Source organism: Lemur catta, chromosome 4 (assembly GCF_020740605.2).
Source record: "Lemur catta isolate mLemCat1 chromosome 4, mLemCat1.pri, whole genome shotgun sequence".
Taxonomy (NCBI): domain Eukaryota; kingdom Metazoa; phylum Chordata; class Mammalia; order Primates; family Lemuridae; genus Lemur; species Lemur catta.
In genome coordinates this window covers 101337169-101362819 of record NC_059131.1, presented here as the reverse complement: position 1 = coordinate 101362819, position 25651 = coordinate 101337169, and positions in this window count along the sequence as shown.

The following is a 25651-nucleotide window of genomic DNA, read 5'->3' as shown; positions in this document are numbered from 1 at the left end:
ATAGCTCTCTTCTTTTCTACAACAGCTGTTTGTGTGGAATTGCTTCCTGTTTGCAATCACTTCGTCATACCCGTCCTGTTTGTGAATTTTCCAAGCAAGGAGCCAAAGAACCAGGACAACAGTCTGCCAAGAAGCTGAATCTGACAATGCCAATATTTATTTTGCATTATAATCAGTGGAATCTTACTCCCCCCCCCCATCCTAGATGTTTTCTATGCATTAAATGCATGTTAGGTTCTGTATTAAGTGCTTCACACTTATAACTAGAAAAACAATGTCCACCCCAACTCAGAAACAGAAGTTAATTTTGCACAAGGGTTAACAAATGCTGATAATGGCCCATTTATCATAAAGGAAATCTTTAAAGTAAGAATTCCTCCTTGAATTACCAATAATGTTTGTTGTTTGTTTGTTTGGTGGTAGCAGGTCTTATAGTTTGACAATGCATATTAATGGGCTGGTTCCTTATCCACTAGTAAGCTTCTGAGCATGATCTTGAATCCACAGAGGGCAATTGACAAAGCTTTGCATCAACATTAAAACACTATTTCCATCGCATTTGGATACATATTTTAAGGTTATCTCAATCTATAAAAAAGAAATGCTTCTTTTCATATCTTTTGATCTAACATAAGCTGTTCCTGTTTTTACATATCATTGTTGATTTCAGTTGTGATTGGGAGATATTCATAAGAAATGAATGTTTTCAAGTCTCTTTCTTTTCTAGAAGCAATAAACTTGCAGTTTGAGACATAACAGTACACCATATCACACATCAGATTGTCTGTGAACATGACCATCACTTAGGTGCCTTTTATTTTAATGTCACAGAAAATCTAAATCCAAAAGCAAAGTGTAGTTTATTGCTTCACATTAATACAAAGCCCAGAGCAGGTCTTCAGATACCGCTAGATAAATATTCAAAGAATAGTTCTAGGATCCAGTGTCTCTTTTCTATTCTCAACTCTTTTCAGTTTGGTTCTTGTTTCTTGGCTCAAGAGAGCTGTAGTAACTTCCAATCTTACTCCGTTAGCTTAACTAAATATTAGGCAGGTTTTTATTTTTTTTTTCTCCCATGAATATAGAGGTCCCTGATCTCACCTGATATATACTTTGGAAAACTTGAAATTTTAAATTCTTTTTCTGTCCCTTTGAGATGTAAATCTTCTGAGAGATTCTTGCCATTTTTCCAATCCATGAATATTTTTCTTAAAGACCTAGGAGTCATCCCTTTGAACTGTATTCCTCGAGAAAGATAACGTCCTATCTGCCAGTTTCTGTGGGAGGATATAACTTCCATGAGCACCAATTAGCAAACCCTGATGGCCTAATAGCTAATAGCGTCGACCCACCCCCCACCTGAAATGTCTTTCAGTACTTTAAAGGCTAGTTCACGCCCACTAAAAACCTCCCCCATCTATTATTTCAATGTATGTGAGTTCATTCTCTCTCCCTGTCACAAGAGTCTCCAATAAAGTCTCCCGTACCTTTTAACCTGTCCTGTGATATTTTTGTTTGAAAGAAAAGAAAGCGGATTCTATCTCTGCTAAAGACTAAATAAAAGAACAATTTTTTGAATATTTTGCTGTATCTCACCTGGGGTCACAAAGAAACAAAAGGCCATATGTCATTCTTAGCAAAAAGTTTTTCATAAAGTGCAGGCAGTAAGGTGCGGAGCAGGAGTTGGGACGAGGTGGGTGTGAGTCACAGGGACAGGGATGGAGACAGGTGGTCCAGTCTCCTGATGATCAGTAGATTGTGCCTTCCCTGTGAAACCTGGAGAGGATCCAGATGACTTGTTCATTTCCCAACCAATCTACCCTCCTTTTTCTTGTAAGGACAAGAAAGAGCAAGAGAGGAGGTAGGATGGGATATCCATATGTCCATTTCTCTTCTCCTATCTTTTTATAAGGTTGTGAACTTGGGGGAAATAAGTCAAAAGGGTTATATGTAGGGTTCTTGTTAGGACAATCTTTCATAAGTAAACTAGAGTCACAAAATGGGGTGAGGGTACATTTTTCTTTTTATAAATCAACTCTAATTCTTTGTAATGACATTGTATTTGCTATTTAAGCCTGAGACTAACAACAAGCTCAGAGAAAATGATCTATATATTTTTTTCAGTGTACTTAAAATCCCTTTATAATAAAGTATAATTTTCCAAATGTCTAATAATTGATTTTACCTTTACCATGTTAAATTAGTAACATTTGTTTCAATCAGTACTATAACAAAATCAAAAGATTGGCTATATCTCTTGAGAATTTCCTGATTCTGTTTTGGTTGCAGAAACACCTGTCATTATATTTAATATCCAGATCTTCTGTACTTGGCAAAAACTTAAGTTTTCCTTATTCTGTGTTTGTTCTTTCAAAGAAATCTCACTTAGATGCAAACGATTGAAGAAGTAAAAAAACCACAGGTAGAAGTTTTGCATACAATCTTGTGTTGACAACATTAACATGTGCTAATTTATATTGCATTGTAAAAATAACTACCTAATGAATAGAGTTCAGGATATTTTTCAATATCAATTAAGTGACCACACATGGGAAATATAAAAAAGCTACATTACAGTGGAACTATATTAACCTTTCTTCCCAGGGATAACTTCCTTAAAAATACAAGGGTCATTGTCACAATCTCTCTACATGTAAATTCTGTTAGAGATTTTAGTCAAGTAAACGCTTCATCATTAAAATGATACTATAATAATATTAGCAAATTCTTTTAATTGATGATATATTTTTAAATTTTCATGTGTAAGAATTCTCAGTTGTTGTGTTTCTTCTCTTACCTATGATAAATTTTCATGTTTTTCATTCCATGTAAGTAGAAATGGTAAAAAATGAAGGACAACCTCATTATCAATAATTCATGCTCAATCATGTAGTGTTGCATTTGATGACAGCATTGTTCTGTATATTCTTTTAGACTTACTATCTTGTAATGACCATTTGAATATGAGATTTAGGGTTATTAGAAAAGAAGCAACAGATCATACCCAGATGCACAGTGATTTATTCCAATGGTACTATTAGGATTGTAAAGCTTTCAAAGACAATCACTAAAATTCTCAATCTGTGATGAAAAAAATAGCTTGCCTTGAAAAGAAAAGCATTTTCAGGAGAACAAAACCATTTAATGTATTTTCTAAGCAATCATTCTTTGTTGAACCACAATGGCAATGTTGATGATTCTTTTCACTAGCATGCTGTTGATAGAAGGTGCGTGTAAGGTGCAGAGAAAGGCATCATTTTGACTAATTTCTTTCTTGCCTCTTTGCAGATTTGATCACAGTAGATGAATTTTATACTTATATTTTAGGGATATTTGGGAGATGTAATTGTAAGGTACCAGCCACAGTTATTACGTTTCCGAGTTTTCTGTTGTAATGTCTCCTATAGTTCATTGATTACTTATTCATGGAGCTCTATGGAATGCAAGCAGTAGCTTTGATGTAAAATTTGTAGAATTATGCTAGCCAAATCAGTGAATGGGGTGGAGGGGCTGGACTTTTTGAATGGGATCTGGTCTCTACAATTTAAGCTCTTCTTTTCTTTCTTTCTTCTTTCCTTCCTCTCCTTTCCCCTTTTTGGTCTTGTTTGATCCATTTAACTGTCTTTTTTTTTTTTTTTTTTTTTTTGGAGATGGAGTCTCACTCTGTTCAGAGTGCCGTGGCGTCAGCCTAGCTCACAGCAACCTCAAGCTCCTGGGCTAAAGCGATTCTCCTGTCTCGGCCTCCCGAGTAGCTGGGACTACAGGTGAGCACCACCATGCCCGGCTAATTTTTCTATTTTTAGTAGAGACAGGGTCTCACTCTTGCACAGGCTGGTCTCAAACTCCTGAGCTCAAGCGATCCTCCCTCCTTGGCCTCCCAGAGTGCTAGGATTATAGGCATGAGGCACCATGCCTGGCCCTTAACTGCTTATTTTATGGTCACATCTTCATTTGGAATATAAGAATTGAAGTAAGTAATATTTCCTCTTTCTTTTTCTCAAATCTGTCTGATAGCTTCGCTTATCTGATTTCAATTCTACTTGCATTATTTTAGAAAATTATTTAGTGTGTATTAACTAATTTACAACTCCATTGATGTAGTTGGTGAAGATATTACTCTCGTACAGATTACAGTTATGACACAGAAGGGAACCCCAAAAATTGTTGAATTACTTTAGCTTTTTGCTGCGGTAGAAGAAAGCTGTGTGTACTTTTTTCATCTTCCGTGAATGTAAATTCTGAAACTGCTCAGAGAGACATCAAGTGGTGATACTCCCGGCCCTGCCTACTGTCACTGGCCTCCTTCCAGGGAAAGCATAGGGAATTCCTGACAGGCAGGCTGAGCAGTCAGAGGGCTGAGCACCTGCATCTCAGCCTTGCACTTTCCTGCTTTAAACAGAGTTGCCCTTCAGGAAGCAGACACTTCCTGTGACGTTTTACAAGGCATCTGCCATGGTGGAAGATTGTCTGAGCTGGTCTCTCTGAGACTAGGTCCATAATTCATCCTAATTCCAAGATTAGAATTAATAACCTTTAATTTGGCCTGGCGCGGTGGCTCACACCTGTAATCCTAGCACTCTGGGAGGCCAAGGCGGGTGGATCGCTCGAGGTCTGGAGTTCGAGACCAGCCTGAGCAAGAGCGAGACCCCGTCTCTACTAAAAAAAAAAAAAAAAAGAAAAAAAAAGAAAGAAATTATCTAGTCAACTAAAAATATATAGAGAAAAAATTAGCCGGGCATGGTGGCGCATGCCTGTAGTCCTAGCTACTCGGGAGGCTGAGGCAGGAGGATCGCTGAAGCCCAGGAGTCTGAGGTTGCTGTGAGCTAGGCTGATGCCACGGCACTCACTCTAGCCCAGGCAACAGAGTGAGACTCTGTCTCAAAAAAAAAAAAAAATTTAAAAAAAACCAAATAAATAAATAACCTTTAATTTAGTAGTTACCAGTAATAAGGATAATATATTTATCTCCAACTGTCTTCTACTTTGTCTCTTCATTCATTCAAAACTCAGGTAGAGAAGTGTGACTGTTTCAGGTCTTTCATGTCTCAATATCTTCAAGGAAACCACAAAACAATAGAAGTGCTGCTTAGATTTTTTTTCTGAACCAGCTTACAACCATGAAATGGAGTGCTGGTACTAACATTAAAAAGGTGATTCATTAAAGCACCTTTAAAATTATTTCTGATTACAAAATTCTGAGCATTTTCTGACCTATAGAATATAGTATAATATAAATGATGTATGTAACTATTTTGCCATTTCAGTGACATTGATTGGTATACAGAAGAGTGAGTAGCTACAAGTTAGAAGTAACATCAAGGGAGGAACAAATGTCTGAGGAGTGTGAACAGGGAGGCTCTGTAAGACTGCATCTTGGGAACAAGGCCACCCACCCAGCAGTAGGGCAGGCAAGACTTCAGGCAAATACTTTTTTGTGAACTTTCAGTCCATAGAAGCAATTTGAATAAAAAACTATATTTAAAATTCATGGATCTATGTGAAGTGTAGTGATTTGTCAATGAAGATTTAAAATAATGGATAGAAAAGAGATATTGTTTTAGGCCAATCAGTAAAATGCTTTAGTAACCAACTCTCCCTGTTCCTGGGCCCACAAACCAATTATTCCTGTTTTTTACTGTCAATTTCACAATTCCTGACTAATTTCATGTCTCCCACTGTAAGGAAAAATGGCAGCACTATTATTAATCACAAGTCCATGGTTATTTGGTACCAGCTTGTATTGAAATGAAATAGATCTTACCTCTGCAGTTTATTTCTTGCTGGTTACATCATTATTCATATGATGCATTATGCCATCATGACTATTGCCTTGCAGTGACTCTTTCTTTTTAATTTATTTTTTTTTATTTCAGCATATTATGGGGGTACAAAATTTAGGTTACGTATATTTCCCATGCCCCCCCAGATCAGAGCTTCAACCGTGTCCATCCCCTAGATGGTGAGCATCACACTCATTATGTATGTACACACCCATCCCCTCCCCCACCCACATCTGCCCGACACCTGATCAATGTTATTCCTAAATGTGCTCTTAGGTGATGATCAGTGAAACCAATTTGCTGGTGAGTACATGTGGTGCTTATTTTTCCATTCTTGGGATACTTCACTTAGTAGAATGGGTTCCAACTCTATCCAGGAGAACATAAGAGATTCTATATCCCCATTATTTCTTATAGCTGAGTAATACTCCATGGTATACATATACCACATTTTATTAATCCTGCAGTGACCCTTTCAAAGTTGGTTATTGTGCTTCATTGGTGAAGAACACAAACACAAATCTTGCCTGGAGTATAACAAAAAGTGTAAACAATAATTTGCTTTTTCTGGTGTCATTAAATTAACTATTCATAATCTCTCATTATAAACACAGAACAAGACACACACCTTCTAACCACATCATCTTTTGAATTCTTTAGGCAGTAAACACTGCATTCTAGAGTGTGATCTCCTTCAATATTGGCAATATCCCTGCCTTCCACACAACACTCCCATTTGTGCAAAGAATATCCTTCCCTCATCTGGAATGTCTTAAGACCAACCTAGGAAAGCCTGAACTCTGCACATAGATCAAAGAGAGGGCATCAATCATAAGGATCCATTATTACTGAGGAGCACAGATCTTAAAAAAGCCGTAAGAAGTGACAGGCATGACTGCCTCCAGAGGGCTGCCTGACATATGGCACAGAGTCTGCAAATTTGGTAAATTGACTGTCTTGTGTACCAGGGGTGGGGACCCACAAGATAAAGGTTGCTGTCATGACCTTTGGTGATACAAACCCTGTAGACTGGAGGATCACCAATGTGAGAACACAGATGGGAAAAAGCAAGAGCCTTAAGTACAAGGTAACTGATGGATTATAAATCAGAGGCCTATTCTTATTCTATGTCTAAAATGACTGAAAGTATCCCAAAATCAGAGTGTCAGCACCACCCTGTTGGTCCAATTTCAAGTGATCCGGTAAAAGAAATAACATGCCAGATAGTGAGAGTTGTCAGTTTTCAGGCCGTATTGCTGGAACCAGGACTTCATTGGTATGAGTCTTAGAGCTCTTCAGGTATCCGGATAACCCCATATAAGGGTGAGTGGCACCATGGGAGGGGGGGATTTGAAAACACCCTAAAGAAAAGAAACAAGGCTGGTATTCACAGGTATATGGTGCTGTGACTCTGGCAGGCTCCAGGTCCCAGAAAGAGACATTCTTCAAAGAAAGTACATCAAAGCCGCAAGGCAGAAGGGAGATCCAGGGCCCATGTCTAGCTTGATTTTGGAACAACACTCATTTACTTTTGAATCTTAAGTTTGTGACTTATGAAATGTGAGAACTTAACCAGTTATGTAATATTTCAAGGCCCAATTTTTTTTTCATCTTTATAGCCATCTGGCAAATTTGCTGCAAGAAAGAAGTAAGAAAACATATTAAGTGGATTTATGATATGGTAGACCCTCACTAAATAGTAATATGGGAATCAGCCTACCTCAGACAAAAAAAATAATGCTGAAACAAAGTCATGTAACTTTGGTGGGCTCCAAAGTAAGATGTGAGGAACCTGCATGCCAGGGGAAAGGAGGAATACCATGAGGTGGAACTGAGGACCTTATTCAAGGCCATGTGTGAAAGAGCCCACTGCACAGCGGAATTGTGCTCATACGTTGGCATCCAAGAGATGCCATAGTCTGGTAAAATGTAGGATGCATAAAGTATAAGACTATGGATGTTAAAATAATTTACACGGTTGTATCCTTTCCCGTTAGGTCAAGGATTTATTTTCCTTATTTTTGAGAACTATAGTTTTGCTTAGCTACATTTTTACAAATTGAAGGTTCACATTTTGGCCTCAGGATAGCACACTAATTGTTAGAGGAGACAGCATTCTAGTTGCTTAGGAGATGAAACTGTGCAGTTTTTAAAAAAAATATATCATGGCAGTGTCACCAAAATGTAAAGTAAAGGGATAAAAATAGTACAGTGAAATAGAACAGTGAGTGGGCAATTACATCCTTTAAGCGTCTATATTGTGCTCCCTGAGAGGCTAATTGCTGCTAGTCTTATAATCAATGGATACAATCGTTAGCCATATGAAGACTTTATCTGCTATTTCTCTTTCTTTGTGTGTATGTATATGCGTATCTGCGTGTGTATAATATGCGTATATGTGTTTATATATTTGTGTGTATATGCATATATACATATGTGTGTGTGTGTACACACAAATAACTACATGGAAATAGCATCGTAAACAGTGTTGCTTTTGAATAACAACAAAAGTGCCATTGGCTTGGCCTTATTTTTCACTGCCTCAGGAGTAGACAGTTGATAATAAAGTGGTTTCAGAATACACTGGATGAATAGGTCCCCATTGTGCCGGTAAAGTACCATATGTGGAAAAAATGTTGGCAAACGTGTAGTTCATTAGTTCTACAGTTAAGTGACTATTTTATTCATTAACTACTTTATCATGTTTTGTGTTTTTGAATTTATTCATTTAAAACTGGCTAAACCATACCTGAAAATTTATTAGCGCACCACCTTAGCTATCATGGTTACCTATTCCAGCAGAGCATTGCTGACTGCATTGCTATGTCTACTTGAAGATGTAGAACACTATATATTTTCCTTTTATAGAATACATTTCATTGTGTTTGAAAATTTGAAACATACCTGATTCCCTAGTATAAATAAAGTAATATCAAGACTACAGGGACAAAAATTGAAACATGCACACATTTTTTGGCCACCTTCCATAAAGGTGTGCACTCTAGTAATACATGACTTGATCCACAGAGGCCACATTCTTTGTGTACTTCAAGTTATATTATAAGCATCCTTAAGTCTAACTGATGTACATCCCTATATGTCACTAGAAATTGCTGTGATTATTCATGATCACTCAATATGATTTAGCCTATAACCTTGGCCGTTTAAAGTCCCGTCTACCTAGTTCTTCTCTCTTGTTAATTTAAGGAATGTAATAATATCCAAAGAGAAGAATACTGAAACTTTTTCAAGCTATCATTAAATCATTCAGTGACAGTGTTTTAAGTATGTATCATATAACAATATGACAAGAAGCTTATAATTTAGTAATTTTCATTAGAAGTGTTCATATACATTTGTTTCAGGAATCAGTGAAAAAAAGTGCAGGAATAGTTTGTACTGAGCAAATGTTAAAAATGGGAATATGAAGATGTGGAATGCCACTTACATGGCATGTGGATGAAATGCGATAATTGAGAATATGTTTTCAAATTAATGTATACGCTATGATCTATTTAAAAAAAACCATGAATAGATTTATATGTTAGGAAGCTGAACTTTATTAAAGGGTGTATATTTCTTCCCTAATTTATTTGATTTTATTGCTAACTTTAAAACACACTATATCATCCATCTACTCAGCAGCTTCTTGACCACTCCATTCTCACTTTCAAATTCAGTCTCTCTGTCTTGTTTCATCATCTACCTATCCTCTCTCCTCCGCAACCTGTTATTTAACACCTACTGATTTTTCATGTCATTATAACTTCACAGAGGCAATAATTCTTAAATAGGCTCTTAAAGGAAGCCTAGATTTGAAATCTTGCTGGTTTTGGGGATGGAAGCTTCCGAGAGGCACAGAAACCATCCCAGTTTGAAGCGTTTACTGCTCCATCCCCCCTGGAGTGCAAAGGTTATGCTATGAAAGAACAGAAAATATGGATGATAGGCTAGCAGGTAACATACCATAAAAATTTGGCTTTGGTCATTTTTAAGCATAATTCATATTAGATACATGAAAAAAGGACAGTCAATTGTTATAACAATCTCAATTCTATGTGCCCACTTTCCTATATTCAAAATCTCTTAGTTCCAAAATCTTAATTCCAAAATATACCACAAATGTTATTATTTCTTTTTGCCATAGTCATGTAGTGTTCTCTAAAATATTATGTACAGAATTTGATCTTTTTCTCTCAAAAATTGCTTTGAATAAACAATATGATTTTTAGTGCCTTTACCTAATGAAGATAATGAGCAAAAGTAACATGCAAACAACAGCTGAGATAATGGTGAATCATCCAAATGCTTGATTTTCTTGACTTAAACCTGCTGCTGCTATGGAAGCAACTATTAGCACACAGACAGATGGTGCCAGATCTCATTTTCTCTTTCAGTCTCTCTCTCCCTCTCCTCCCTCTCCTCCTCCCCTCTTCAACTCCCCATTTATGACAAAGTCATCATGCTTGGAGGTGTTAATTTTCTTTGAGCATTCATTATGTTAGTAACATCAAAACTCATCACAGTTGGATATTTAACTGGCTTGAAAACAGACAAAAAATAGATGTGGTCTTTGAACGTTGACTATTTCTTTTTGTGACAATATGCAGTGAATTTTCTTTTCTCACCAGTAACTGGAGTTTTGCATCCATTACAGGAATTAAGAATAAATATATATTTGTGTTTCCCTCATGACTGCTACACGTTTTTTCCTTTCTTGGATCTTACTAGAAAAGTAAACCAGGTGCTTTTTACTCAATAAAATACTATATATGGCTCCTTTCCCAGGTAACTATTTCTTTTCCTCCAAAAGAATAATAATAACAACAACAAAATATCCTAAAAATTATATTTAAGGACTTAGTAAATTCTAGTCACATGACTCACTCATTCCAGTTTTAGTTTAATGTTCCCATTGCTTCTGAAGTTTAATTAAACTCTTCTTCCTTTATTTCTTTAGGTTGCAGAAATGGTTATAAAAATATTTCATGTCAGTCTACATAGTAAGACATTGTCAAAAATTTATTTTCCTAAAGTATAAGGTTATATTCTTCAATGCAAAATCTACATGCAGGAGAATTTTATCAATATGTGTTTTGGTTTTCTGCTCCTGATGCATCAAATAACACAAACTTTCTGGCTTTGGACAAATTTATTATCTAAAAGTTTTAGAGTTCGTATATCTAAAATGGGTCTTACTGGGCTAAACTGAAGGTGTTGGCAGGGCTGTGTTCCTTCTGTAGCTTCAGGAGAGAATCTACTTCCTTACCATTCCTGTTTATAGAGGCAGCCTGCATTCCTTGGCTCACGGCCCCCTCCCATCAGCAAAGCCAGCAGTGACCAGTTGAGTCTTTTGCATATTGCATCATTGTGATATTTGCTTTTCTGTATTCTCCTTCCACATTTGCAGGATCATTGTGATTACATTTAAACCACTCAGATAATCCAGCATAATTTCCCCATCTTAATGTCTGCTGAGTAACAGTCTTAATTCCATCTGTACCCATAATTCCTGCTTCCCATGTAACATAATATATTTACAGGTTCTAGGGATTAGGACATTGAAATTTTCTGGTGTCCATTCTGCCTACTAGTATAGGTAAGAGAAGAAAACTTGTATCCACACAAACACACACATACAGACAAATATACTGTGCAAATATACAAAGGTACTATATTGGAAAGTCTGCAGTAGGAATATCTAGATGGTATAGACTGCATGAGCCAGAAATCCCAAATTCATTCATGTACATCAAGCCTTGTACTTTATAATTTTAAGTTGCTTCTTATACTTTCTACCCTCTGGTCTTCACAATAACACTGTAAGTTGGCAGGGCAGACATTACTATAAATTGTTAAATGTTTCACAATTGTCTTTCCACTACCAAATTATGTCTCTCCAATTCTTAGGCACTAAAGGAAAATCTCCCTTTCGAGGACCTCTACTGATTTTTGCTGACTTATTATTTAAGCTTATCCGGCATTATTGTGTTCATTACACGTCAGCCGGGCACGGAAGACTTGCTTAGTTAGGTGTAGCACTGAAAATGTGTGGCTTTTCCTCTCACATGCACATTTCTCCCCTTCTTAGGGAATGGTCTAAGCTGCTCATGTTCACACAGCTCATGTGTGTTTAGGAAAACACTTTTAGTTTAATAAAATTTTCCTAAAATATTCTACAGGTTACTGTACTTCTTTCACCTTTTGCCTTTTACTTCAAAGCCAATTATGCACAATTCTTATTTTTTTCCCTACTTGTAGACTCTCTGATGGTGAGCAGAAAGAGTAGGTGAAAAGTTTCTGTTGGACCCAAGAGATGTGCCCTCTCTTTCCGCATTCAGCAACGAGGGAGGTGGTGAGACCACAGTAGCTGAGGCTCGAGCTGTGGGGTCAGGTAGGCTGAGCTGCAAGACCAGTTCCACAACCTCAGGGAAAATTGCTAAATCTCATTTTGAAACTTAGGTTTCTTCTTGGTAAAATGGAGGAAAATAATATGTATCTTGTACAAATAATTTTTATAAAAATAATTACCCAGAAAACTACTGGCTCATGTGTGTAGCATTGCTTTGGTTAACTGATTTTTCTTTCCTACCACTTCCAATACATAAAAAGTTGTGAAATCCTCAATTTTACCTATTCTAAAGCCTGTGTAGTTCCCTTGTATATAAGACATTTTTAGTAGATATTGGATGAAATGAATAGGAAGTTTCAAACCTTACACTTCGGTGATTATGGAAGTTCAATTAAAGTAATGGTTATTTTCATTCACTCAGCAATTGTGACGTTCAATAAAATTACAGCAAAAGCGATCACTAAACAACAAGAAGACAGGATGTTTCTGGGCCACTATGTTGTTCTGTCCACTGATATAAATAGAACTGGAGATCAATTAGACCCTGGCCAAGCCTGTGCTCTGTGGACAGTGTCAGCTTCGCCTGTGCCCCGATCCCTTTACTATTTTTAGGCTCCTCTGCTCCCAGCTTTTATTCCCAGCGCATGTGTCTCTCCTTGAAGGGATTGCCCTCAAGCTGCCCCATCTGCTTGTCTGTGCCTTAGAGGCTGCAGTGTCAGGGGATGTGCACCGTGCAGGGGACAGTCCTTATGCAGTGACTGATGAGTGGGGGATAAATACTCCAGCCTCCGATGCCAATAGCTATGAGGCATGGCTTTCATTGATCTGAGCTCTCCTGTAAGAGTTGGCCAAATTCACTCTCTACGTGGCTTGATGCCCCACCCTCAGTTGCTTTTTTCCCTTGCTTTCCCTTTTGTTTACTTGCCTACATTTCACAGGAATACCATTCTCAGGGCTAGGCCAGGGAAACTCAACTTACAGGAACAACCGCGCTTCCGATTCCTCAGTGTTTTTGTATTGTCTGACATGTGGGCAGCATTCATGGCTCTTTATGGTTTGGCATTTTATGCTCAAGTAATACTGTAAGTTCATGTAGTCCTGCATGCCAAGCTTTCTGTATGTCTTTATCCTCCTTATCTCTGTAATACTTTGCTTATTTATTCATTTATTTATTTATTTGTTGTAATACCACCACATCCTTAAAGCATAAATGCGTCCTTTGGAAAGCCTCCTTGCCAATTCCTAAACTTCACGCTAAAACCTTTCTTCCTTAGGTGCTGTTCCTGGGCGTCTCCATGGTAACTGTGCACAGCACTGATTATAACTAGTAAATTCCATTTTGCCTCCGAGAAGCAGCACAACATAGTATTTAAGAAAACTAGATCTCAAGCTAGATTGTCTGAATTTCCACTCAGCCACTTACTAGCAAAGAAAATCGGGTGAAATGCTTAATCTTTTTATGTCACTATGTTCCCATTTCTTAGATGGGGATCATTAAAGTTCCTACCTAGTAGAGTTGTTGTTTAGATTAAATTAAATAACCTAAGTAGCATGCTTAGAACAGTACTAAATATGTAACTCATATATCAGAGTATAGTAAGTAAGATACAATAAAGAATTGTAAAACTATGTAGAGTGCTTAAGGAAATGGAGGGAGGTTTTTTGTTGTTTTTTTTTTGTTGTTGTTGTTGGTTTGTTTTTATAACTAAGCAACTGAAAAAGTGAGTTTTTTTAATCAGATGAATGGGAAAGACTGAGGACAGACCAAATCTGGGGAATAGAGGTAAGTTCAGAAATGTAGATTTGTCTATGTTAGGTTAGAAAATGTAGGTATGAGGCTAGAGGACAGAGGAAAGGTCTGTGCCAGAGATAAAATTAGAAGGTGAATACCTATAAATGGTAATTAAGGCCATGATTTGTGCAAGGGCTGTATCTTGCAGTAGGACACTGGGAGGAACATGAGGAACCAGGGAAAGAGACGGAGAAAGACCAGCTAGTGAGGCCTAGAGATGAAAGTTCTACCACTCAGTGTTCAATTTCATCTTGTCCTCTGCCAGGGCCAGCATGGTCTTCCTTCAAACTTACCAGTATTTCCCCCTTGATACCCTACTAATGTAAATAGAGTAAAAGGCATATCCTATTTCTCCTTTTTTTCCGACTTCTGTGCTTGGTCCAATGCCCAGTGCACACTAGACATTTAAATATATAGGATGGTATCAGGTTGAAAGTATCTCAAATATGACAACATAGACCAATGATACTGAATTTTGCTCTCAGTGCTGAGAGTCATGCTTTACTTTTGAAATAAATATGAAATAATTCCGGCCGGGCGCGGTGGCTCACGCCTGTAATCCTAGCTCTGGGAGGCCGAGGCGGGTGGATCGCTCGAGGTCAGGAGTTCGAGACCAGCCTGAGCAAGAGTGAGACCCGTCTCTACCAAAAATAGAAAGAAATTATCTGGCCAACTAAAAATATATATACAAAAAAATTAGCCGGGCATGGTGGCTCATGCCTGTAGTCCCAGCTACTCGGGAGGCTGAGGCAGTAGGATCGCTTAAGCCCAGGAGTCTGAGGTTGCTGTGAGCTAGGCTGATGCCACGGCACTCACTCTAGCCTGGGCAACAAAGTGAGACTCTGTCTCAAAAAAAAAAAAAAAAAGAAATAATTCCATTGGTTTTCACATTCATCTGTTGGTTTTAACTAGATATAAAGCTTCATCTATTTGTCAATCGTCCTCAAGCACCCACATTATTGACTAGCAAGGAAAGGCCAATACCCCAGCTAAGAAGAAAAATAAGAGTTTGTTGTCCTTTGCCCCATTCAGACATAGCTGTCTTTCTACAAAAGTTCTATACTGAGAAAATATTCTCCAGTGAATTTCTCCAGTTGAAAATATCTGTAGAAATGCTTTCTTTTTATAGTTGTAGTGTTGGCAATGGGAGAAGTGCTAGAAAAGGTATCTTAAGATACTTCTTGACAAAAGTATTTAAAAACACAAAGTGTCATGACTATGCCAAGGAGTGCCATCATTTTTTTATGGCCTTTATAATAAGCACTTTATTATGAAGAGTTTTCCTGGAGTAAAATAGACACTGTCCTAGAATTGGAGTTAGAAGACTTGAATGGAAAATCCAATTATATCACTCACAACTTAGGTGACCTTGAGTGAGTTGTTCTGATTCTCTGAACCCAAGTAAGCTAGGGTAGCAGAGGCTAACACTGTGAGCTGGATATGATACCGCCCTCTATCACTTGTGTGATATCTGGGACACAGTGTTCTCATCTATCAGTACAGCTAGTACAAGTTATTTAACTTTTCTTTAATTTTCTCCTCTGTCAAATGAGCATGATAAAAACACCTACTTTAAAGGACTATTGGGACTACAGTATTAAATACATTAATACATGCAAATACTTAGAATAGTGTCAGCCACTGATAGAGTATTCATTAGATATTAATAATTAATTGCAGTCATATGAATGAACATCTGAGACTAATTCATACAAAGGTAGAAATCAAGTAATAAAAGTAAAGACCAGTGGGTATAAATGGAAATCTTGCATTAGAGACACGATTTAGAAAAACATATTAAAGAGTTGCTGGAAGCTATACTTCTTAAATTTGAACTTTCTGGATTTAAAAATACTTTCTCTTTAATTGTACAAAATATGCTGTATATCTATAGCTATAAAAATATATATGCAAATATAAAAACAATTTAGGAGAAAGGTAACACTTAACATGAAACTACTGGAACAGCAATACATTTAGTGCATCAGATAACTGAAAGGAAGTGGTGTTTTATTTGAGTGCTTCTAAAAGCCATTAGAGTATTTAAAGACAGTTCATTTCTTTAAGTATACAGAGACTGATACACTACAGAAAGTCTAGGCAGAGCCTCTTCAACCACTTTCCTAATGCCACTTTTATTCCTAAATAGATTATTTCCTGAATAATACCAGGGGTTTAAAAGCTACCTATTGTAACCTTTTAGCTGATAAGATTAAGGATTTTCTTTAAGATAAAAAGAAAACTATTCCAAAATATTGAAAATGTATTTCAAAATGTAATGCATTTCAAATGAAAGAATTATGGCATGACATAATTTCATTGGATATTTCTTGAGGGTGAGTATGCCTTTTATGTCCAGGAGGATGTTAAAAACAAGTTATTTATTGTAAAGAAGAATAATAAAAAATTAGCTCCTATCAGTTTTAAAGATTAGCAACCGAAAAGCATGTTGAAAACAAAATAACGGATTGCTGGGGGAACTGGGTCTATCTAAGTTAATTCAGTTTCAATAAAAATGAACTGGAAATCAGAAAACAAAAGTTCACCTTCTAGGAGAAGTCTTCTGGTGGGTGTCCTCCTCAAATGCAAGAGATATAAGTTAAGACTCATACTCATGGTGGAAAAACTCATAAAGACCACGGAAACCTGGACAGAAGTCCCATTTGAAAGACTTAATGAAAATGGCAAGGGATGAACCACCAGCAAGGGAATGAAACTTGGCAAAACCAAAATGATAAGGGTGAAAACTGCAACTTTGTTAACTTGTATCTGTGAACCACAGCAATACAGTGGGGTGATCATGAAGCTTGAAATAATGCTGTGGAGCTCAAAATAATGCTGCCAAACGTGTTAGGATTGGCTAGGTGGCCAAATTGGATTGATTCAGAAGGATAAATGCATCAGAATTTGGAACAAGAGAATTTGGAGCAAGATGCCCAACACAGATTTGATGTCTCAGTACTATCATCAGACTCTGTATTTTTCTATGAAACGTAGTGAAACTTTACCTAAACTTTTGCAACATATAACAATTAGACCACAGAGAACCATGAGATTTTACAGTTAAGATAATTATTAGAATATTCTGACCAGCTCACTTAACAAAGGCTTACTACTCTTTCAGCTGTGATGGAATGCATAACGATCTCTTGCCTTGGGTCAGACTCTGTTGACATGAAGGAATAGCCACCTTTAAGAGCCTTCCCAACTCTGAAATTTTGTAATTCCCCAATACTCTGGATGCACGACCCTCTCTCCTTCATTTGCTATGGTCAAAATATGTTTTCTCTTTGCCAAACTGAAATCTGCAATCTGAATCACATGGATAGTCACTGCTACGGCCTCCCCAGAGAATCTGGCCATCATAGGAACAGCTGCCCTACTGACTCTATAGAAAAACTGGGAAAAGCTTAAACAGTTCTGCTTAGATCATTTTATTTTATTTTTTGTTGACTCAGGTGCTTCGTAATCCAAAGGGTGTGAGACAAATTCCTATGGACAGGAGTACGTGAGAAGCAATTCTTTCCACCTGATGGAGTAACGCTGGCTCTGCTTGTCCCCTTTATAGAAATTAGGGTGGTAGGAGGACAGCTAAACTAAAGCAAGCCTTGTTGAAATAGTCTCTAGTGAGGCCTTACAAGTTCCCAATGTGATGGCAGGAAAGTATATTTCACTAAGTGAAAGTCAAGAGTCTGGAATCAGTCTATGTGAGTGTGAATCCCAGCTTCATCATGTCTAGTTATAAAATGTTTGGCAAATTGGTTGGAGTCTCTAAAATTCAGTTTTCCCGTCTGGAATCAGGAAGTAATTATAAAGGCTGCCTTATGGAGTTATTATGAAGGAAAAATGCAGAATACTTCCTCAGCATGTTTAGCACAGTGCCTGATGCAGAATATATACTCAACTAGCGCTGCCTTTTATTATTGTAACTCTTTGAGGTGCAGTAATTCCTTCTCTGGATAATTAAGGGTTGAGGATATTTTGAATGTGGTAGTGAATGCTGGAGGGCATGCCTAAAGAAATCCTGCATGGATATAGGCCTAAGCATTTAAGTTCCAACTGCCTTGTTCCTCCAGTAGAGTATAAAAGCCTTGCAAAGATAAGGACCTTCATGTACATTTGTGCTTCACATAGTAGGCAATTGATAAATAATTGTTGAATCAGGGAGTTCTAGAGGAGAGTTGCAGCACTTTGCTATATAATTGAGTGTAACTGTGGTTAAATAATATAAATGATATAAACTGTTAAGGTAAAAAAATCATTATGTGTTCTAATAGCCTTTCAGGAAAAATATTTACACATGATTCTGAAAAATAGATTTTGAACAAGAATAAAGCACTTAGTAAACATGAAGTGGTAGATAAATGCTAGAAATATACAAAATGTACAAAGGAATGTTTTGAGTGCTCTCTCATCTATCGACAATGCACATCATTATGCATTATAACTTAATGGGGCTTTCATTAAACACCCTGCCTTTCTGAAAAATGACAAAATTACAAGGTTAAACTCCCAGTAAGGAGTAGATTTGGCAATGTGTGCTAATTAAGTATTTTTTAATCAGCATACCAAAAAAGAAGTAAATGGAAAAATGTCCTGCCTGGTTTTCAATTAGTGTATTTTACTCCTTGCCATTTGTTCCCAATTGTCTATTTTGACTAAACCTTGCATTTCCCATGCTGAACTTTTTTTTTCCTTAATGCTGTTTTAAATTAACCTTTTCTCTTCTGTTGTTAGTGGTACAAGAAACAGTTTAATATTGGCAATAAATAACCACACTTATGAAAAACAAGTTATTCATAGCTAGTCCAACAAAATCACAAATGATTATCCAACGGAAATGCATATTACTTGCTGTAGCATTTTCATTAGGCTGAACATTGAGTCAAATTGAAAATCAAAGAATAAAACCTGCCTCATATAAGCAAAGATCATTTTTATTGTAGTAAAGATTACTCCTTTTCCTGTCATCTCTTCTGGCTAATATAAAATCATGTACTGTTATACATAAATGGAGATTCGTGAAATTGCAAAGCTTGTTAACAGTAACTACTTTCTTAGTTTCAGATCAACCAACATTTACTTCCTTTTCTCTGACTATATTTTTGACATATTCCTGTCATTTGGTAGGAGAACATTTGGATGGAAAAGTCTCAGAAACTGGCATCATATTTTGTGTTTTACATTCTTCTTGACATAATGAACATTTCCCCCTCTTTTGCTGAAATCAGCACTGGAAAAGATCAAATGCCGCAAAGTCTTTTAACAGTTTAAAATTGCCCCTGTCATTATCTTGTCAGTAACACGAGACCTTGAGTGTGCAGGGCTATGGAAATCTTTCAATACAAATTTGCCAGAAGCACTTCTAGGGAAGACTGTTTATAAAACCTAGAATTTTAATCATTAGAAAAGATATGGATAACAAAAGTGTTACTTAATGATGGCCCCAAAGTGGTATGACATGGTTTCCCAAACAAGGACATCCAAGGGAAGTTTAGGCAGCTTGGTCTTTTTATCACATTTTGTTTCCATCATTCTCAACGTTTTTCTCTATGTCAACCTATAGTTTTAATAATCCATTCTTCAGACACTTCTCTCCATTAAAACCTGTATTTGCCTTCCTTCTTTTAGACTATTCTGTCAATGTAACCTTTGTTATAATTGGCTCATGAAGGGGGATTTCAAGATAGAGTGTGGGTGGGTCCTGAATCTCCCATTTGGTAACGTCTACTAGCTGCGTGATCTTAGGCAACTTCCTCCTCCTCCTTCAACCCCAAGTTCTCTCTCTAGCTGTCGCACACTACGTGCTCAATACATATCAGCATTTCCAGGTTCTAAGTCGGATCAAAATTCAGAGGTCCATGTTGATTCTCTCTGCTTTTGAAAATAGACTATAAATAATACAGTATATTTATATACATTTATATTTCTCCCGGTTAATCTAAGCTCACATTATGGCTATCATTTTTTGGGTGATAACTTAACAAGTTGATTTTTTGATTTAATGAACCCTCTACTTATATATTTCCAAATCTGGAAAAAGAAATTTAAACTTAAATGCCTGAATGTTGTCTCGAAATCCAAATACTAAAATTTAATTTTTTTGTTCCTAAGTGAATATGCCTTTTAATTTAATACTACTGCTTTCTTCTTTAGCAAAGTCCTTAGCAGCAGGACTTCATGTTTTTATTTTTCCTTTATTTCCTATATTCCCTATATTGTTCTGTCATGAAGGGCAACGTGCTCTTCCCCGCTGTCTCTTAGATGACTACATTCAGTGTTACATCCATTGCTACAAACTTTGTGTGGGTTCCCATCACTGTACGCCCAATTTAGAGAAACAGTTTTGTAATTATTCGTCTTCATCTCCTTGAATTTGTTCTACGTTCAAACATTGGATCATTTTGCCAATCCACCACTTTCATTATTTAATTCTCTTGCTCAATACTTATTATTGACAGCTGTATCAATTTTTATTTTTAGAGGACAATCAGTTCATAAGATCTTAACATATTCATTCTGGAAATTCCTTTTAGAAGACACTATGTCTTAAGGCTTGAGAACATAGGAGTTTGTACCCCCATAATGTTCTCAAATTAAAAAAAAGAAAAAGAAATTTTAAAAAAGACACAGATTTTGATTTAAAGAGTCCATAGACTTTTGGGGAAAGACCAGTGACTGCAAGATTGTCAAACTATAATGTACAAAGTACGATGGGAGCATCTAAGGTGTGAGGATGAATTGGTCATTACTAACCAAGTATAGCTTCTCACTATTCAATGATAATTATTTTCTATTTCTTCATAATTACTTTATATTTCTTCTATTTCTATTTCTTCATCTTATATTTCTATTTCTTCATATCCTTACATGAATTAAAAATTTAACTCCAGAATTATAGGTTTTGCCACATTTTATTTTAAGCTATAATTTACTCAGTGTTTACTATCTACTAGGCATTAAGTCCTTTTATGCCTTAAATAATTTAATATTCATAATAACATTACAAATAGAAATACTAGTCCCATTTTATAGAAGAGATATGGGGGCCGTAAAAACTGAAGTATCTGTTCCAATTCAAGCAAGCGACATATCACCGAAATGAATTCAAATCTAGGTCTGTCTGATTATAAAGTTCACTTTCAAAACCCACACAAATTTGCTCACGTAACATGACTTTCTATTCATCGTTTTCTGTCCAAGTTCTGTCAACTTCACATATCACCCTCTCCAAGAATCCTGAAATTAAGTGGTATTGATTTCTCTGTTCTCTAAATACCTGTATTCATATTATTTTGACAGTTTCATAGGCATAGCACTAGTAATTTTCATTTGGAAAAGACTAAAAGCAGGAATGATCCTAGAGCAGCTCTGATTACAGGGCAGGTAGAAAGAGACAGAGTTGGAATAATTTACATTCTACCAGTGAAGCACAAAGACAAGTGACTACTATGGGTTAGATGTCGACCACATGGAGTGTACTGGAGGCTAGAGTTATCATAAAAGAAAGCCTTCCCAAAAAACCTTCACAAGAAGAAAGAGGTGTTTCCAACATAAAAAATGTATGTAGATTGGACCACTGAAATCCAAGGACTAAGATGGAGGTCAGAGGTGAGATGTCTACAGAAAGGAAATGCGGGTGGTAAATACCTCCAAGAATAAACTCATACACACACACACACACACACAGGGACACCATAGGAGCAATGGTCAACATTTAAAATTCTGTCGTGTCTGAGAGTATTCCACAGCCTGGATAGTATTGTAAACGCGTCCACCACATAAATACTCCCCCATATTCTTAACTGCTCACTGCCCCACACCTCTCAAACAAAGATCAACCTTGAAGAGAGAGAGTGAGACAGCAGATAATGATCAGGAGGAAGCAATGTAAGGACGACAAGTCAAGGCAGAAAATGCCTTCTCCGGTGGAAGGTTCTAGACCTGAGTCAGGCACAAACTAGAGAAGAAGACATTTATAATAAAGGAGAATTGGACAGACCTGGATTTTAAGTGCCTGAACAATAAGACTATTTGTCCATGTTCAGTGGTGGCTATAAAAGTTGTGGTACTTCATCCACATTTCATCCAAGGTTAGGAACTACAGATTGAACAGAATGAGTTTAAAGAACAGTGGCAGAGAAGAAAATAACTTTCTGCTCGCACACCATTTTGTCTTGCCCATATTATAACCTGAGAGAGGCGGATTAAAAGTTTTACATGCTGCACTCTTTATATGAGATGGTGATTCAGCAGATACCAGTGTTTGCACGTTTTTTAATCAAGCTACTTAGAGTTTAAGATTCTCTTTTCTAAGTCACCTCTCCAGAATTCGCTGGGCCAAGATAATTTCCACAGATCAGCAGGGAACCTGCAAGAGAGAAAGTTGGTATGGGGTCATCTAATGTTCTGTCCAAAAGAGTCAAAGAGAGAAGTAGAGAGGTTCCAGCAGCAACAACAACCAAAACTGGTAGTGAATGCCAAATTACTGGGGACTGAAAGAGCAAACAAAATAGGGATGCATCTGCCAGATAAGAGAAATATGAGAAAGAGGTGCCCAGAGATGTCAATCTCTGAACAAGTCACAAGAAAGAGGCTCTTTTAACCACTGCCAAACCAAGACAGGACAACCATGAATTCCATGCCTCACCCCTTCCCCACCTGCTATGGGAGGAGATGTAACAAGAGAGAGAAAGGACAGAGTCATTATACCTTTTTCTCAAATGCCAAGAGCTGCCAATTTCAGGCCTTAATGTTGGGAGAAAAGTATATTTACTGGGAGATATCTTGTAATTAAGTGATTATCAATTACCATCTTCAACAAGATAATATAATTTCTGAATGGAGGCCCTATTTGCAACATAAAGGGGGAACAGTATTGTCTATTATCTAATAGTTTGGGAAGCCTTTCGAAGTTTCTATTCAGTGGCACTGAGATTAACCTCATGAGTAAATTTTAAAGGGTCTGTGGGAGCCTAATAAATATATAAATATATAGAATTATATTTTACTCTAATTTTGGGATTTGTGTGTATACACTGGAGCACAGTATTATCTGGCATTATGGTGCTTTTCTATTTATGTTTTTAATGCCATGATTTTCTCTTTCCCCACCACTGATGTATGAGTATTTTACACATGATGAGGCACCTTCAGTTTCTTTCTAATGAGCTTTCAATCATGCCTGGCAAGAAATCCTCTTAGGCCGAGACCCTTTTAATATTACTCAAAGCCTGCTGTCAAAGCTCCACAGCTGGCCACATGGCCAATTCTCATATTTCCACTATCAGTGATGGAAGAACAGCTCGTTCCTTTTGGGATTTTTCAGGCATGAACCAACTATAGTTCTCTTTGTCCCCCAAATTTTGGAGCACACATGTAGGTTTTCTGAATTATTCTATCTTAAAAACTTTTTGCTATTGAATTTTTCTGCACTCTGTGACTACTTTTATAGATCCTAGAGTTGAGTAATTGACTAAATGTGGTTGAACTTGGTACACAATCTGATAGCACTTATCATTCCCAGACTATGAGACTTTGGTAAGAAAAAAAAGTATTTGTTACTTGTATAGGATTTAAAGTCTCCTATACATCTTTCTGAATTTATTTCCTACCATTCTCATCCTGGTTCTCCTGTGCAGCCACACTGGCCTCTGCTTTTCCTCAAAATCCCTAATCATGCTCCCCATATCAGTGCTTGAAATATTGAAGCTCTTGTCGGTAATGTTTTTCCCCTAGGTCCTTTATCAAGTGTCATCTTCCTAGAGAGCTCTTTCTAGACTCTTGCCCCAAGGTCCAATGAGTTTCTCTTCTTTCCATGCTCCATTTGAATTTTTGGTAAATGTATCCGACGTTGAACTACATATCATGTATTTATTGTTTATTGTCTATCTTAGAATATTAGCTCCATACAAGTAAAAACTTTGTCTTTGCTTAAAGCTATGTATCTTATGCCTAAAACAATGCTTGTCATAAATTTTTGATGCCATATTTAGTGAGTGAATAGTTGAAAAATGATTTTGATGTATATGCTCTGATGGTGATACCTGGGACTCTGGAGAATGATCACGGGATAAAAAGGGCAGTTGAGTGGAGAAAGCTTCCGAGCAATAGGAATAATTTCAAAACTGGAAGAATCAATAGGGTTTTGGAAGAATAGGAGTGGAGACAGAATACTCTCAGACAAAAGAGCTATTCTGAAATCAAGGATGTGAGGGAGAGTTTGATGGAGAAGAAGCTTATGGGAAAGTGGTGGAGATAAAGTAGGAAATCGTGGACGTCAGATCACAAAGGACCCCGGGTGCCAGTGTGTGTATAACATAAAAATATGAACAGCTATTGAAGACTTTAAAATAGGAGAGTGACATTATCAGATTTGTATATTTGAAAGATAATTCCTATAGCTAGGAAGAGGAGTGATTGGAGAGGGGCTAGCAGGAGTCAGGAAGAGTCAAGAAGAGTGATAAGGAAACAGGGCAACGATGCACAAAACAAGTGAGCAGGCCTGGGTGACGGGCAGTAGCAGTGGTGCTTGAGAGACACAGCAGAATTGCTGGGATAGTAAGAACATACACGCTACACGACTTTGTCACATAATGGTTGTGATGGAAGTGTGATAAAAATCAAGGATGGCTACATTTATGGCTTGGCAACTAATTAAATGATAGTGCCATTCACTAAGATAGGAATTATGGTAGGATGGAAAGTTTGGAGAAAGATGAGTTTGTTTTGGAAAAGAAGCCTCCTAGGCATATATGTACATTAAAGTTGTAAGGTCTGGAGGGAAGTTGGATATTTTGGATTTTGAATGCAGCAGACAGTTTTTGATAAATGTTATATATTTGAGAATTTCCAGTACATAAATGCTAATTTTCATATTAGACTTCAGGCTTCTTGGTTTCTGAATGTAGAATTGGGTCAACCTTTTATTTGCATTTTTTTCCTACTGACGGTCATATGATAGGGGTATCAACAAATTCTTCCAAAAAATGGCAAATGCCATTTTGGATGTCATTTTGGATCCAGCAAGGTAGAGTCAAAAGTTGTGTTGGTATTAAAGTCATGGAAGGAAAAAAAAGATACAGAGGAAAAATAATTAGCTTGACAAGCAGGAATGTACTCATATTAAGAAAGTCTGAAACAGGGATGATTCTCAGAGTTCCTTAATTCTAAAGATAGGAGACAGATTTGGTTGAGGTTACTAGGAGCTGCCCAAGCCACCCATTAAGGCTCCCAACTAAGCCAGAACCAGATGTCAGATCTGCTTAATTATATTCCGTGACTGCATTCAGAGTCAGCAGGTCAATACCTGAATAGGATTTAGCAAGAACCGATGACAATGTGCATATATAATTTTGCACTGTGAAATGCGTATACATCCTTGAATATAAAAAGGCACATTTACATCTATCCCCTGTCTTGATTCTGACAGAATCTGTATCTAATTAGTATCCACATTTAGCAGAAGAACTTGAGGCTAAGTGTGGTTAGAGACATTCCCAATGTCAAACAAAATGTAAGTAGTGGAGGTGGAACTAGTTGCTTCACTCAGAATCTCATGTTCTTTTTACTTCTAGCTGGGCTGAAATGGAATATGTGAATTTATTCTTGACATACCAGCTTATTTGTCACAAATATTGTAATTTGGGTTGAGAAACCCATAATTGAAGAAAAACCTATAAAATTCAGGTGGAAGACCCAAGAGATATTGTTTTTTTAGACCCAGGG